Consider the following 15,459-nt stretch of genomic DNA (forward strand, 5'->3'; position numbering starts at 1 on the left):
CAGGGGGCGGGGCTGGCTGGCAAGTGGTGCTGGGGGATTGAACTGCGGTCCCTGTGCTTTGCTAAGCTTGTTCTAAGTAGGTGCTTTAGACCACTGAGCCATCTCACCAGCCCATGGTGATTTAATTTAAATTAATATGCTTGACCTCATAATTTCCCTCTAAGGCCTATAGAATCAATATGATTTCAAGCCCTCATGTGTGGAAACTGGGGTGAAGAGAGTCAATAATTTATTTGAAATCTGGAAACTATTAAGTGACAGATTTGGAAATGATTGGAAATGAAAACCACTTATCTCAGCAATAAGGATTTTTAATTGCTTTACTGATTGCATATTGGCACCTTGTGCTACAGGATATATTCTGTTTAATTCTATTAGGTAAGTCCTGGAGACCAGTTCCTCAGAAATCTTAAAAAGTGTTTTTATGCTCTCATATAATTGTCAATACTAGGGGTAAAAGCACATTCCATAATATAATCTTTATTTGCATTTGTTTGACAACTGTTCAAAATGAAAAATTTGTATTTTTGTAGAACTTTAATTTTTAATGATAAATTATTTTTGAGTTACTGAGTTACAATTATGTATTTTGGTTTTTTTTTTTTGTGGTACTCAGGCTCAAACCCTGAGCGTTATGCATGCCAGGCAAGTGTTGAGGTGTATTCTTTTCTTTTTGGGATGAAGTCTCTCTAATTTAAACAGGATGAACTTGAAAATTTGGTCTTCTGTGTCTGCCATCCAAATAATTAGAATTACAATCAAGATCTACCACATCCAACTGGATTATAATTTGTATAGTACCATAAAATTTCAAAATAAGTCAAGTTTTATTTAAAGCATTTATTTTATATTTAAAGTCAAGACTTGGCTGCCAGCTTTCTGCTCTCTGGTAGTCTTTGGACAAATTCCAGATTGCAACGATTTAACAGATACAAATTTTTCTTAACATCTTTTAAAGAAAAACTATGCATATTTTCTGTTTATTCTTTTCTCAGCATCTTATGAACAACCAAATGTAAATCCAAATATACAGCAGGAATACTACTATTCTTTTAGGGAACCATTCTACCAATTGCACATTAAACCTTTAATCATAATCAATTAAAGTTTTAGTGTTCCTTCTAAAACTAGTTTACTAAATATCTGTTTATTAACATTATCATTTCCAAGGAGCAATTTGAAACATGGTATCCAATGTAAGGTTTTGTAAACTAGACAAAGTAAGAGACAACATTTGGTTACTTAATTCATTCACAAAGCGACTCACTCTACTTGTTTCTGATACACTGACAAGTATATCACACCCTCTTTCCTACAATCTATACAAAAGTCACAATGGTAGTGAGAACATAAGTGGGTGTGTCAGTGTTCACTATAATTTTGGATATATTGTATTTCAGACAAATATTTTTTGAATGAGTATGAAATCTATACATAGATGGTAGTTCAGCTTCTGTCTTTTGTGCCTAATAATAAATATCTTGGCAAAAGGTAGTTGTGACTTTGAAAATGAGACTAATCACTAGCACACATGATCAAAAGTTATGGATATGCATGCACATGTGTGTTAATTTAAAATTATCATATGCAACATTCAAGGATACCAATAGTTGTGAAATAGCATTATGTAGACCTGGAATATTTAATTGAAGATATGTGTATTTGTGGAATACATACATACAAATATATATGTGTTTCTGTACTATACATAGGGTAATCTTAAAGCAGGAGATATAAATGAGGTTTTATTCCACTGGCAAGAATTCAAATAGCTTTATTTTTAATTATAACATTTAGTTCCAAGACTTTAGTCTATGAAGCACCCTGTAGAAAGAACCAACATCTTTCTTCAATTGCACACTTGAAATCTAAAAGCTCTCCTATGAGGAAGAAGATTGCAAGTTGTCAAGTGAGTTCCAATTTTCCACTTTCCCAAAATGATAAAATTAGACTCCTAAAGAAACAACCAGGGTTGGAGAGAAAGCTCAGCATCTGCCTGGGCAAGCACAAGGCCCTGAGTTCTATCCCTGATACTGCATGACATGCTGGCCTTGGAACCTCTAGCACACTGCCTGCCCTGAAACCAGGCATGGTGATGTAATCCCAGGGCTGGGGAGACTGAGAGAGGCGATGACTATGAGTAAGACCTGCTTAGTGACACCCTGTACCAAATAAATAAAATAATAAAAATTAAAAATGTTTTTTAAAAAGACCAATATCAAGTGTAATTTTGTAACCTCCTCCATCAGTATCTAGCTGACTTCTTTTACAATACCACATTCAGAATAGCACTTAGTATCTACTTAAAAATAATTTATCCAATCATTCTTTCAGACTCTTTTCATGTTTTTAGAACAAGAGGTAGAATTTGGAGGAAAAGCATTCTTTTTTATTTGTTTTTTGAGACATGGTCTTGCTAGGTAGTTCAGGTTGACCTCGAACTGTCTGTGTATCCAGACTAGCTTTGAATTCTCTGAGATCCTGCCTCAACCTCTGAAGCACGGGACTGAAGGCCAGCACCACTGAGCCTGGCACGATGGATATCTAAACTTACCAAGAAACTTGGCTGTAATTCACATGGGAAGAATGAAATGCAAAAGATTTCTAGATATTGTTAAATATGGCTTCTAAAAAAATACCAAAATGAAAACCAATAACTTTTCATATGTTTAGATTTGTTGTTGCGATACTGTCAAATATGGCTTCTAAAAAATACCAAAATGAAAACCAATAACTTTTCATATGTTTAGATTTGTTGTTGCTGTAAAACAGGCAGTTTGTTCCATGAAGATGTAGTCTAGAGATGAGATCTAATATCAGCTACTTACTTTATTTTAGGCCACTATTTTGTCTGTGGGAGCCACTAATAGATGTACTTTATCTCTTTTTAGACCCAGAACTTCTTTATATTATAGAGAAATTGAAATAATAAAATTTAATAAAATTTATTCTAGAAAATATTTAAGAATTCTTCTCATTGAAATCCTGTAATGGTCTGTCATCTTATAAGTAAAAGAGTTATAATGTCACCACTCTTGAAAATTCATTCACAAAAGTAATGTTTATCATATTTCTAAAGAAGGTTATCAGTCATTAGCACGCATTATTCTCTGAGAAGAAAACTAACATGCCTGGATTCTGACAGGTAGAAGGGAATGTACAGCTGTACCTCCATGAGATATCTGTCAAAATTCCTCAAAAATATTGGTTTCCCTCAGCCCTGTTGTTTATAATTCCTCTAACACGAGGCTATCGAGGTAGCCTATATTCTCCTGCAGACAAACCAATGACTAGATGCATTAGTTCTTTTTGGAGTCTTCTGAAGGTTTCACTTTCCGCTAAATCCACCCACAGGGCTAACAAGAGCACTTTCTCAATTTGAAATGTTTACTGTGGTTTTTCCAATAACTTTTTGACTCAAGAGTATTGCAGTGATTTCAAGAGTATATTTGTCCTGACAATCCTATTAAAATTCACAAAAGTATAACAATCTTAAAATTAAGAAAAAGCAAACAAATAAAAAACTACTCCCCCAAAGATGTTAATATAAAAATTTATAGGAGTGAATATGAAAATATATTTTACTGCATTTCTAGTTATTATAATATGAAGCTAAGTTTTGCATTAAATACTTGTCCAGAATCAACACAAATTAAATGTAGCTGTGACAACAGTAAATCCATGTCAACAAATAGATCAGTTTGTATATTTTAGCATAAATAAGGTTTAACATAACATTTCAATTTAAATTTTTACCCTTTAATTGATGATCAAAAATAGTATACTCTTCTTGTCCTTCATAAAATAATTTCATTTAAAATATAATAACACACTTATATCCAAGAATTGAGGCAAGAAGCTTTTTTAAAGAGAGTGTGATAAACTCACAATCTTTTAAAATTTATCAGTTAGATAAAATAATGATAAAAAGCTTTTGAAACATTCCTATAGTTAAAACGGAAAGACCTAGTAAATTTCACTTATTTAAGAATAAACCCATTACTCAAGAGTCTTGAGTAATTTCAATCATTTCACTGTGTTATCTCTAAGTTTTTCTTTGGTAAAAAGCAATCACTGATTTATTTCAAAGATACTGCAAATGACTATCTGAATAATACACACTTGTTACTAGTAAACCAAAACTAAAAAATTATATTGAATAATAACAGCAACAAATGAAATTGCATCATTGGAATTTTACTGGGTATCTGCAGTCATTAAGCCCAATCATGAAAATAAAGTCATTAGAGTGTATTTATTTGTTTCTGAAAAAAAGTAATTAACTTATTTTACTCTAAATTAAAATCAGGAGAAAAGATAGAATACGCTGAAAAGTGTAAATGAATATCACATCCGGTCTGTCCAAAAGCAGTTTGGACATTCGTACAGGAGCCTCAAGTGTGTCTCTTCATCGTCAGATATTGGAGTACTCTGGCTTTATTGACTCATGTACTTTCTTGAATTTGCTTATAGTCTTCTTGCCTTAATGTCCAATTCCTTTAATTTCAACAGTTACTCAGGGGTGTGCTGTACAATCTGTCTATGTATCAGTTTCCATTTTTCTTTTTTCCTTTACTTTCCACTGTTTTCTCTTAGGATCATTATTTAATTCCTTGTACTTTAATTTTTTTAGAAAACCTCCTCTAAAGTTAGTTTGAACAGTAACTTTAAATATCTGCGATTTTTCTATCTACAAGCTAGGATATATACTTATTTCCTTAAAATAAATGCCTAATTTTCTCACTTGAAATATTCATTTTTCTCTAAAACTGTACACAAATCTACAAACAAGAATAAATTTTTTAAAATGCAGGCAAAATAAGTTTTCTTAAAATGCTAATTTGTCTACCTCATCTGGGTTTTAATATGTTGCATTACTGTGTCTGATAAAAAATAGTTGTAAAATTTTATTTATATTTCTTTGACGTGCAATTTATGTTGAGTACTTTAACAATTCTTGTCTGTTACTGTTTTATACCTTTATTATTTCTGAGTAGAGAAACATATATGATTTGAATTTTTTATAACTTTTACAGATTTGGCTCATGACAAGAATTTGTCATCCAGTTTGAGGTATATTTTATGTGTTTACAAAATATTCTTTTGTTCTTGTGTACAGTTTTATATCTATTTTATCAGTTTTCCCTAATGGTTGTTAGTAATTTACTAAAATGGTTATACAGACCTGTCATGCAGCTTTACTGTGGAATACTCTATACTCAAACAAACCTTCCAAGAAGCTTTTTAAAATTGTTTCCTTTGAGGGACGTTTTTCCTTCTTAGGGATTGATTAATTTATTGTCAGCCTTTAACAGGATCAAGTCTGCATGTTGATAACTATAATTGCAATTTTTTTTCGAAACTGGGGATTGAGCTCAGGCCCTTGCACTTGCCAGGGAAGCACTTATTCCACTGGGCCATCTCCCCAGCCCCACAACTGCACTTTTAAAAGGTTTATGATTTCCAAAAAATAATACCTGTGGAAGGGAAACACTGTGATGATGATGAGGAGTACTAAGATATAACTTTTTCAGCTAATTCTGAAATACAAATGTTCTAATCAGGACAAGTCATTAAAACTTACAGCCTCTGCCTCAATGAAACATTAGATGTAGCTGATCCAGAAAGGCATTGTGTTGGATGCGGTGTGTGCATGTGATTGAAGCAATTCCAGAAACCAATGGGAAACTATAAATTAACAGCATTACAAGGAGCTAGGGCCAAAGGCCATTCTTTGGAGGCTTTTGTGTGGTAAGAGTCTCCGGAAAAAAAAAAAAAAAGAGTCTCTGACCACTATGTAGAGCTTCTGAAGTTTCCTTTGTTTGTACTAGTTTTAAGTATAAATCATTTCTTATTTTTGACTTGAACCTTATATTCCTTTTTGTCTTATATTTTGTTTTTTATATTACCTAGGGCAGTATGAAATTTACCTATTTGAAATTTAATTGCAAATTTAACTTGCACATACCTAATTTTAGTTGAGATTTAAAATGATTTGCCACATCAATAAATAAGAGGTACTGTTATATTGTTTAGAATATAAGGTGGCATGCTTTAGCAAAAGCAAGATCATATTCCATGATGTTGTGATGTCTATTTTTACATGTGGACAAAAGACATTACAATATTCTTTCTTTGTAAGTAATTTTATCTCCACATGTATTCATTTTGACTTTATAATAATTTCCTTCCAAATTCCAATAAGATTATTTTAATGTGGGCTATATTTTAAATATTTCTGCATAAATCCAAGGGCTTCTTAACTTTGGCTTATATATTGCATGAGTTGCTCCCTTTCACCTACTAATGTTGTTTTCATAGTCTAGTTTGCAGGTGCAGCTAGTAGTCTTGGCTGTGTTTATCACATTGAAAAATAAAATTTATAGTAATTTACAACTAGAATATGATTACTTTATAGTAAAATATTTAAGATATGACCAGTGATTCAGAGACATTGCTATTTTGGCATAAACTCAATGCAAGTGTTGATTGATTATTAGGAAGACTTTAAGACCCTAGTTCTTAAATTTTGCTCTTGCATTGTACATTTGTATTATTATTTTTAACCTCAAAGTATATTTTCTATAATGAATCATTTGTTAGAGCCACCTTCTCTTGTTTTCATTGTGATATTTGTACCCAATTTTTCCATGCATTAGAAGAAAAGTAAAATAATTAAAGTAAGTCCTAGTTGTTTTGCTTGTTGTTTATTTATGCATCTAAAAATTTGGCTTTGTAGTGTCTTGTTACTTGTTAACCCTTAGATACTTTTAAAAAGATTTTAAGATCAACACTATCCACCTTTCTTAGTTATTATCTGCAGAAATGTTTTCCCAAATAATAGCCCATTACTTCTGGAAAATGGAAGCTCATATATATGCATGAACAAAGCCAAATATATGAGTATTGATTATTAGTGTGACCTAGTTCTCAGAACTACAGAGTAACAAAGGATTTGCTGCTTCCCAAGGAATGAATCATTTTTGCAATCTTTAGTGATATTTAAATACCAAGTTAAAATCTTCTCGTTGATGTGATTTATTCAGTACCATTTCCCTAGTTAATCATGAAAGTTCTAAAAGGTATATACATATGGCACTTGAGAAATTTTCCATGTGCCTAAATTGTTAATTGATAATAAAACAACTGCTTTTATAGAGTTCAATGTTGCTGAAACATTTGGGAGCATATCATGCTGTACTTTCTCTAATATGGAAGCATTTGAAGGTGATGACATGACAGCTTTAATTGAAACCTAATTGTCTATGTAATGGCTACTGTATACAAAATTAAGTACAGCTACAATATCAGTCAGTAATAATGTGTACTCATGCTGAAAAAGCTTTGTTCTTTATAAATATAAGTGAAAGCATATTCCATAATTTCACAAGTTTAAGATCATTCAATTTATTTAGTCTGAGGGAAACAACAAAGGAACAAATGTGGATATAAGTTAATGCATTGTAGCTGAATCTGTTGCTCTTTAATGTCAAAACAGTTTTCAGAGGATTTCTCTCCTATCAGTTGGATGCATCTGTTAGAAGCAAAAAAGAAAGCATGGAATTATTTCAACATGTATTTACTTGTTGAATCTTACTCTATTAAATCATCTACTGCACATTTCTTTTCAAATCAAAGTCTCTTTATAGGCAAGTTTAAAATGTATTCTCCATGGTAGAGTTATGCATACTAAGTGTTAATCACAACCAAGGAGATGTTTAGAAAGGCTTATTTCTAAAATTAAAGTATATTTTGTCTTTGCAACAAATTATCTACATTGCTCTTTATTTGAATAATCTAAGTTAAAACACAGAACATCAAAGCACACATTCTGAAGTATTTCTTCATGATTTATATATAAGGAAGTGGCTAATCTCCATAACAACTCACATAGACATTTGAAATAAGAACAGAGATTATAATAGTTCTTAAGTTTCTTTCAAATATTACTGTTGTAGTACATAATAAGTACTCTTCTTGAGGAAAAAGCTTTTATTCACACTTTATTTCCTAGATCAGTCAGTTAGCAAGAGCCTCAGAAGATGGGCCTACTCTACATTATGTTGAATTACAATTTGATGTGAAAATTGAGCATCCCATTATTGTTTGTGATTAGACATGCATCTCTTCTTGTGTCTTTCTTACACTCCTCTGCATTAGCCTTTGCACTGTAGTGTTAACATGTCTGTAACAACTGTATATTATATTGATATCTGATAATCAAACTTTAGTTCTATTCTTGATTGTAAATGCAGAGTAGATTTTTAAAATAATCTCAGAGCCAGCCAAAGAGCTCAGCAGATTAAAGCTCCTGCTTAGCCAGATGCAAGGGCTGGGAGTTCAATCCCCAGGACTGTGGTGCCAGCCCAGCCCCTGGAGGCATGCTGAGCCAATGGCGGCACTAGGCATGGTGGCACATACCTGTAATTCCAGAACTTGGGAGGTTGTAATGGGAGGATCACCACAAGTCCAATCTATGCAGTGAGACCCTGTCCTAAATAAAATAAAATAGTCTTTCTTCTGAAAGGATGTAAAATTATTTTTAATCTCTAGCTTCTATAACAAATAATATTTTGTGTATTAGTGCTAGTCACCTCAATACTAGTTTTAAGAAAATATTTTTGAGGATTTATAATAATAAAATACCCTTTGTCTTCAGCTTTACATAAAGATAGAACTATGCTTATTAATTTTATGTTGTTTTTTAATGAATCAAATCTTTTCATTCAAGTTAGAAATGAATATAAATTATTGCTTAAGGTTTTTTTTCTTCAAAATAAACCAACAACTAAGCATAGTGTGTGTAATACTATTTCTTTCTATTTTCTAACTTTTTTGTTCATTTGGGATGGGACATTTTTCTCTTTCCACTAAGGTATAAAAATAGACATCAACTGTTTGGGAATAAGTCTTCAACCCCACTGTGAAACTCTTCATAAAGGCATCCTGCCTTTGCTAGTAAATTGAATCATACTGTGATGAGTGTAAGAAGCAGCACTCCCATCAATTAGATGAATTTAATCTTTAAAGATAAGCTCAGTTTGCTCACCATTAACTGCAGCTTAAATTAAAACAAAGAGCATACTTTTTTTCTTTTAAAGAGCATCCAAAATAAATTTTAAACCAAGTGCATATGTCATAATTTGATCTGGATGACATGTATAGGTAATCTGCTTAAATCCTCGTAGAAAATATGGATGAGCCATTATGTAAATGGATATCCTTCTCTGTTCAAAACTGTATAAACTTTGGGGATCTTTCCTTAAAATAAATACTTTGAGTCATAAATATTTGGGCATGATATATAAGTTTAAAACATATTTAAAGGAAATTACATTATCAAGTCCCTTAAAAACAAAAATAAAATAAAAAGCATACTCAGGGAAGGGGCACACAACATAGACATGAATTTAGTGGTTGTATTGTCTAAAAACTAACATTTTTGTGTATTTCTCATTTTAATGGCCATCACTGGTACTTAAAAGTATTTTTTAATGTACAGTTTCTTTTCTATAGCTTTTTCTTTGGTAAAACTAAAGAAAATCTTTAAGATTTACTGAGGAAAAGAAGAAAATCACCCCGAGACTGTTGTATTCCCAACAAGATAAGGGCTAAGCTAGGTGAAGCTGACAATTTCCAAAATGATACAGTGCAGTAAAAGGAAAAGTTGGTCTGAGTGGGATGGTGGAATTTTAAGTGGCTGAGCTCCATATTAGAGCTCTGGTTGTGTGCATTTGCATCCGTGAGAACATGAGCAAGTGAATGTAGCCCACATCTGGGATTCCACCCACAAGCATTCTTATTTTAAATGTACATAATAAATTAATTTTTGCAAGCCCACCAAAGATTAGAACACTGCTATGTGCCAAATCAAATTAGAGTTCACATTTTCCAAAAGGTCTTCTTCCATCATTTTTACCAAAGTACATTTTCTCTCCACCGCACGCAATGCATACAGAATGGGATCAGACTCACTTGTGAATACATTAGCTTAATGTGCAAGTAGCCACTGCCATCCAGGAAAATGACCTTCACAAGTGAACCTGGCCCCTGCCAGCCAGGGGAAAGCGCCGGATGGGATCTGAGTACCCAGCTCTACCACTGGTGATAACTCAGCCAAGCCTGAGAGTTTTCAAGACAGATCTTCATTTACCTTTTCCCCCGAAATCTGGAGAATTAAAGGAGATAGTGTCAAACACATAATGATAACCAGTAAGAATATCAAGTAAATACTAACATTAAATGGAATTCAAAAGTTCTTACAGAGATGATACGAATATCTTGAGACTACTGGTGGCACAGTACCAGGCACACAAGGGTTAATATATATATATATATATATATATATATATATATATATATATATTTGTGTGTGTATTTGTGTATTTTTTGTATTTTTAGTAAGGGTATATAGGTCTGACTATATATATTGGACTCAGTGAACCGGCTGTGTTCAGCCTTCCAAGAGCTGGGATTACAGGTGTGTGCTATCACACCCAATCTTAATCACTGTCCCTGTAAGCCCCACAGGCGTGGTCGGCACAGCACACTGGAGATTGAACCCTGGCTACTGCGTCTGCCTAAGCAGGCACTTTAATCTGCAGAGCTATTTGGCCAGTCACACAAGAGTTACTTTGGATTAAGGTTTGAATATGGATTAAAAGAAATTAAGGACAAGGAAGCTTCTTTGAAAGAAGAAAAAAAAAACCTCAAGAGGTTTTGATCAAACCTTTTGATCTGTGGAAGAGCAGTGCGTTATCTTCATGAGGTGCTAAGGTTTAATTTCTGGTAACTTAAAATAAGTAGGTAGATAGATTAATAAAATGTCACAAAGAAATACACACAAATTATAAAATTAGTTACCATGGGACCAGGGAGATAGCTCAGGGGCATAAATGCCTGCCTGGCAAATATAATCTCCTGAGTTCTATCCCCAGTACTTTGGGAAAATTACACTTTGTCACAGATTTGATATTTGAGATATAAAAGCTATACATTTTATTTAAAACCTGATAAACTGGAAATTTGAAAATAACACTCCTAAATTCAATTCTTTTTTATTAATCATAATGTAACAGTCTAATAGGAACCATCACACTTAAACTATACAGACTTAGCTGTGTTCATTTCTCACTTTCTTTTGCTCTGCTTTTTAAATGAAATGACCAGAACCCATTTTGTATCTTCCCAATAGTCTAATGTCTCATGTAAAATAATTAGTCAACAAACGATTCACATGTCTATATTTACTAAAAATTTTTAAAAATTTGGCAGTGATGTATTAGTTCTATCGCATGAAAGGCAAGGCTTGTGACCTTTTGATTTTTCCTAGTAACCAGAAGAAACAAGTTCCTGTACAGCGGCCTTGAACAATGTGAAAAGAACAAAACTTTCAACCATTAGAGCTTTAGATTGCAGGGTTATGTGTTGCCCCTAATACCAGAAGGGGTAAGCAACGATTTACAAAGATAACCTCACAGAATTTCTCAGTGACAAAAATTAATCAGAATTTCCTCTGTCTTTGACAATTTCTCTTTCAAACACTATTATTAAAGACATGAAAGAAATCCTTACAGGATCTTGACAGAGGCCTTGTCTCCTTTGATATTTTAAGATGAAAACTAAAGCTGATAACATAGGCAACATTCAAAAAGCAAGCAAGTTCCATGAATTTTACATAGCAGGCAGTTGGTTTAAAACACAACACAACAAAACAAAACAAAAAACAAAACAGGGGAATAATGCTATAGAGGTAACATTCTCAAGTAATTGATTGAGGTAACAAAAATAAAGGAAAGCTATTATGCATATATATAGCTAGGTATTGTTAATCAGCTTTGAAGAGCTTTAGTTCAGGATGTGGAAGAACTAAAGATGGGAACTTTTTACTGCTTTGGTTCAGTTCTATTTTAAGACCCGGTATGTATATAATAACAAATACGATCTGAAAGTGCTTATGGAAGGTTATTAGTGGTAAAGCCAAACAAGTGCATATTGTTTCGTCTCGTGTTAACACCGCTTCCCAGTTAGCTCTTGGACTTGATGATGGTGAACACACTGAAAAGCATTATTAGCCTCAAAGGAAAGTCAAATTTTAGCTTTTATATTTCCAAACCTTAAATTCTGTGATTTAAATTTAAATAACAAATAAACTAATAAGTACTAAAGCATCTGCTTAGGCACAGGGACAAGGGTTCGATCCCCGGCATGTCTTGTTGTCCCTGCCCCTGGGGCACACTGAGGGTGATAGAGACTGGGTGTGGTGACATGCTCCTGTAATCCCAGCATTTGGGGGCTGAAAAACAAGAGAATCACATTGAGTCCAATATATGTAGTGAGACCCTGTAGACACATAAATAAATAAATAAATAAATAAATAAAATGCATAAACAAGGAAATTGAAATGCTAAGAATTCCAGTGCTAAATCTACAGTTCGATTAAATTGTTCTGCTGACTACAACAGAAATAACAAGTTGTAACATTAAAACAATTAGATCACAAATAAAAACCTTTAGTAGGCATGTATTTCTCTGCAATTCATAAACAATTAGAATTTTTTTTCTTAAGCTATCACCTGAAAAACATAAATGTAGTTGAGATTTGCATCCTTGTTTTCCTACCAGGTTTCAATCTCTCACTCAAATTCTCTGAAAATGAGTTCTATATGCAAACTCAGATACTCCTTTCAAGGCACTCTAATTTTTATTGTCCTACACAACTACTTTGACAGAATATAAAAAAAGAAACGACTCTGACTTCCAAAATCAATGAAGCATTAGAACTGGAGGAGACAGCCTAATAGGATGAAAGTTTAGGAATTATGATGAAAATGAAAAACTGCACCCAGTGAATAAGATTACTACAGCCTTTATCAGAAATTACCACTCCAGCATACTTAGTAGAGGTAATGGTTCTTAAAAGGACTTTTATGTAAAAGGTACCATTATATGTTCTGTAACTTATCTTTGAATCTTCATACAGATGTTATTGATTTTTTTTCCAAAGGGCTCTAAAGAATTTATTCTGAATAGAAAAATGGAAATAGAGCATTCTGCTTTTCTTGGTATTATTTTAAACTCAAACCAGTTCAGAAGTAAGTGAAAGTACCAATAAAAAAGAGGTTGTGAATTATTAAGACAAGTTAGATAAAGTTCCATTGTTAAATTCTAATCTATAAGCATTTTAATAGCATCTAATTACATAGAAAAGCTGAACATAAAAATGGCAATAATTACAGAAGAAAGAACAATATTGACATGCTCAGAACAGGTGGATAAGAACTGAAGGTACTCTAAAGTATTGAAAATATAACAGCTTGTCAGGGAGAGCTTGCAAAGTAGGACTCATGGGTTAATTAAATGATGCAGAAAATATGGTAATTCCAAACAAAGGTTATTACAAAATGACTAACATCATTATCAGTACAGTTTACATTTAAATATAACAGAACTATTTTTAAAAATTTGAATATCATGGGCTCCATACTTAAGTAGATATAAAACTACAAGTTGCATAGTAATTAGGTAATATTCTCGTGGTAGTTAATGATCAACTGAAGAATGCCTTGCCCATGTATTCGCTAGAAATATACTTAATAAACATTAGCTATTGTTAATATTTTAATGGTCTTCATAGATTCTATTTTTACTTTATTTCCATTTAAACTTGCTGTACCAAGTACTTGCAATGCAGTAGGAAAATGAGTACACATATTTGTTGTTTCATAACAACAAAAAGTTAAAACAAAATGTTCTTCCCTCACTTTGCCAAGTCTTTCTCTGAAATGTACCTATTCTCCATTACTTCTGTGTCTCAAAAAAGGGATATCCCTTTACCCTTCTTAGCTACACCCAAACACTTGTGTTTCCAAATCCAGTTCTTCATCCCTTTTTTCTTTTTCCTTTTTTTTTTTTTTTTTTTTTTTTTTTTTTTTTTGTTTGGTGTTTTCGGGAAGGGTCTACAGGGTATTCAGGGTCTCACTGCTAGATCGGACTCGTAGTGATCCACCTGTTTACAGCCTCCCAACAGCTGGGAGTATAGGCACCCACCACCACGCCCAGTCTCAACTGGTGTCTCAGTATGCCCCAAGAGTGGAGCCAGCACAGCAGGCCTGGGGATCAAACCCCCAGCCACTGCTCCTGTTTGCAGGTGCTTTAGTCTGCTGAGCTATTTGGTCAGCTCTACTTCATCCTTTTTGTATTTATTGCTTAATAAATTTCTCAGTTCTTTCTAAATATTTAATCGCCCTTATCTCTCCCTTTTTCATAGATGATACTAATCAAAAATGTTAATATAGATTTTAGATAGATTTCTAGTTATATAGTATTTAGGGAAAGAGCTAGGACAATCATGTTGTACTTGTTAGAAAATTAAATTTATGGAAATCTCATTTTAATAGTGGTATGAACTTATATGCAAGATAGGTTTAAAGATAGGTTTAAAAGAGTTAAGAAATATGTAACATGCATGATTTTTAAAATGAGGGACACACAAAAAAGAACAAAATATTTTCTGAAACAAATTTTAGTGAAGAAAACAAAACCATGAGTTAAATGAATATGTAGACAGAAATATTCTCTCAATAAAAAATGCAACAGCAATGAAGATGACATGTAGATGGGTAATCCAGTTAGAGAACAAATTTCTACAAATTAAATAACAGTTAATGTAAGAATAAAATATTTATAAAATCGTAATACTTATGGTAATATTTTAAGGCAATGGATCAGCTGAATTAATTTATCTTTGCCCATATTTTTCTTTTTAGTCTACAATAATGATTGCATAAGTATTTACTTAAGGAAAGATAATATTTGAAAGAAAATTAAGAATTTTCTTCACACTTTAAAAGACTGCTTTAAAGGAGATATTAGAGGGCCAGGGAGATGGTTCAGTAGAATAAGTGGTTCCCTGGCAAGCGCAAGGGTCTAAGTTCATTATCCAGTTCCAGAATAAAAAAAAAAAGAGGAGCTATTAGAGTTATTCTGTACTAGAGAGAAAATAAAATAGGTCTTATATCATTAATATTTACTCCCATCAGATAAGTGTCATAATTTTGTCCAATGTATAAAATATTTGAGGCTTTTAAAACTTAAGCCTACCACACAACTATTAAGATATAAGTTTAGCATTCAAAGCAGTCAGTATTCTGGGCCTTGCCAGTGGGGTAAATACACAGAATAAATAAATGTAGAGCCACTTCAACATTGGAAGGGTTGTTGAACTGAAAATCTCAACATGTGGGATATAATGTGACATAGAGAGCTGAACAAAAAGAACTGTTACAACTACAAAATCCTTGAACTTTCAAAGTAATTTTTTTTTATTTGTTTATTTGGTACAGAGTCTCACTATGTAGATTAGATTCATGATGATCCTCCTGTTTTCAACCTCCCCAGTGCTGGGATTACAGGCATGAACCACCATGCCTGGACTCTGTCCCTGACACAGCATGCTCC

Source organism: Octodon degus, unplaced genomic scaffold, assembly GCF_000260255.1.
Source record: "Octodon degus isolate 3935 unplaced genomic scaffold, OctDeg1.0 scaffold00175, whole genome shotgun sequence".
Taxonomy (NCBI): Eukaryota; Metazoa; Chordata; class Mammalia; order Rodentia; family Octodontidae; genus Octodon; species Octodon degus.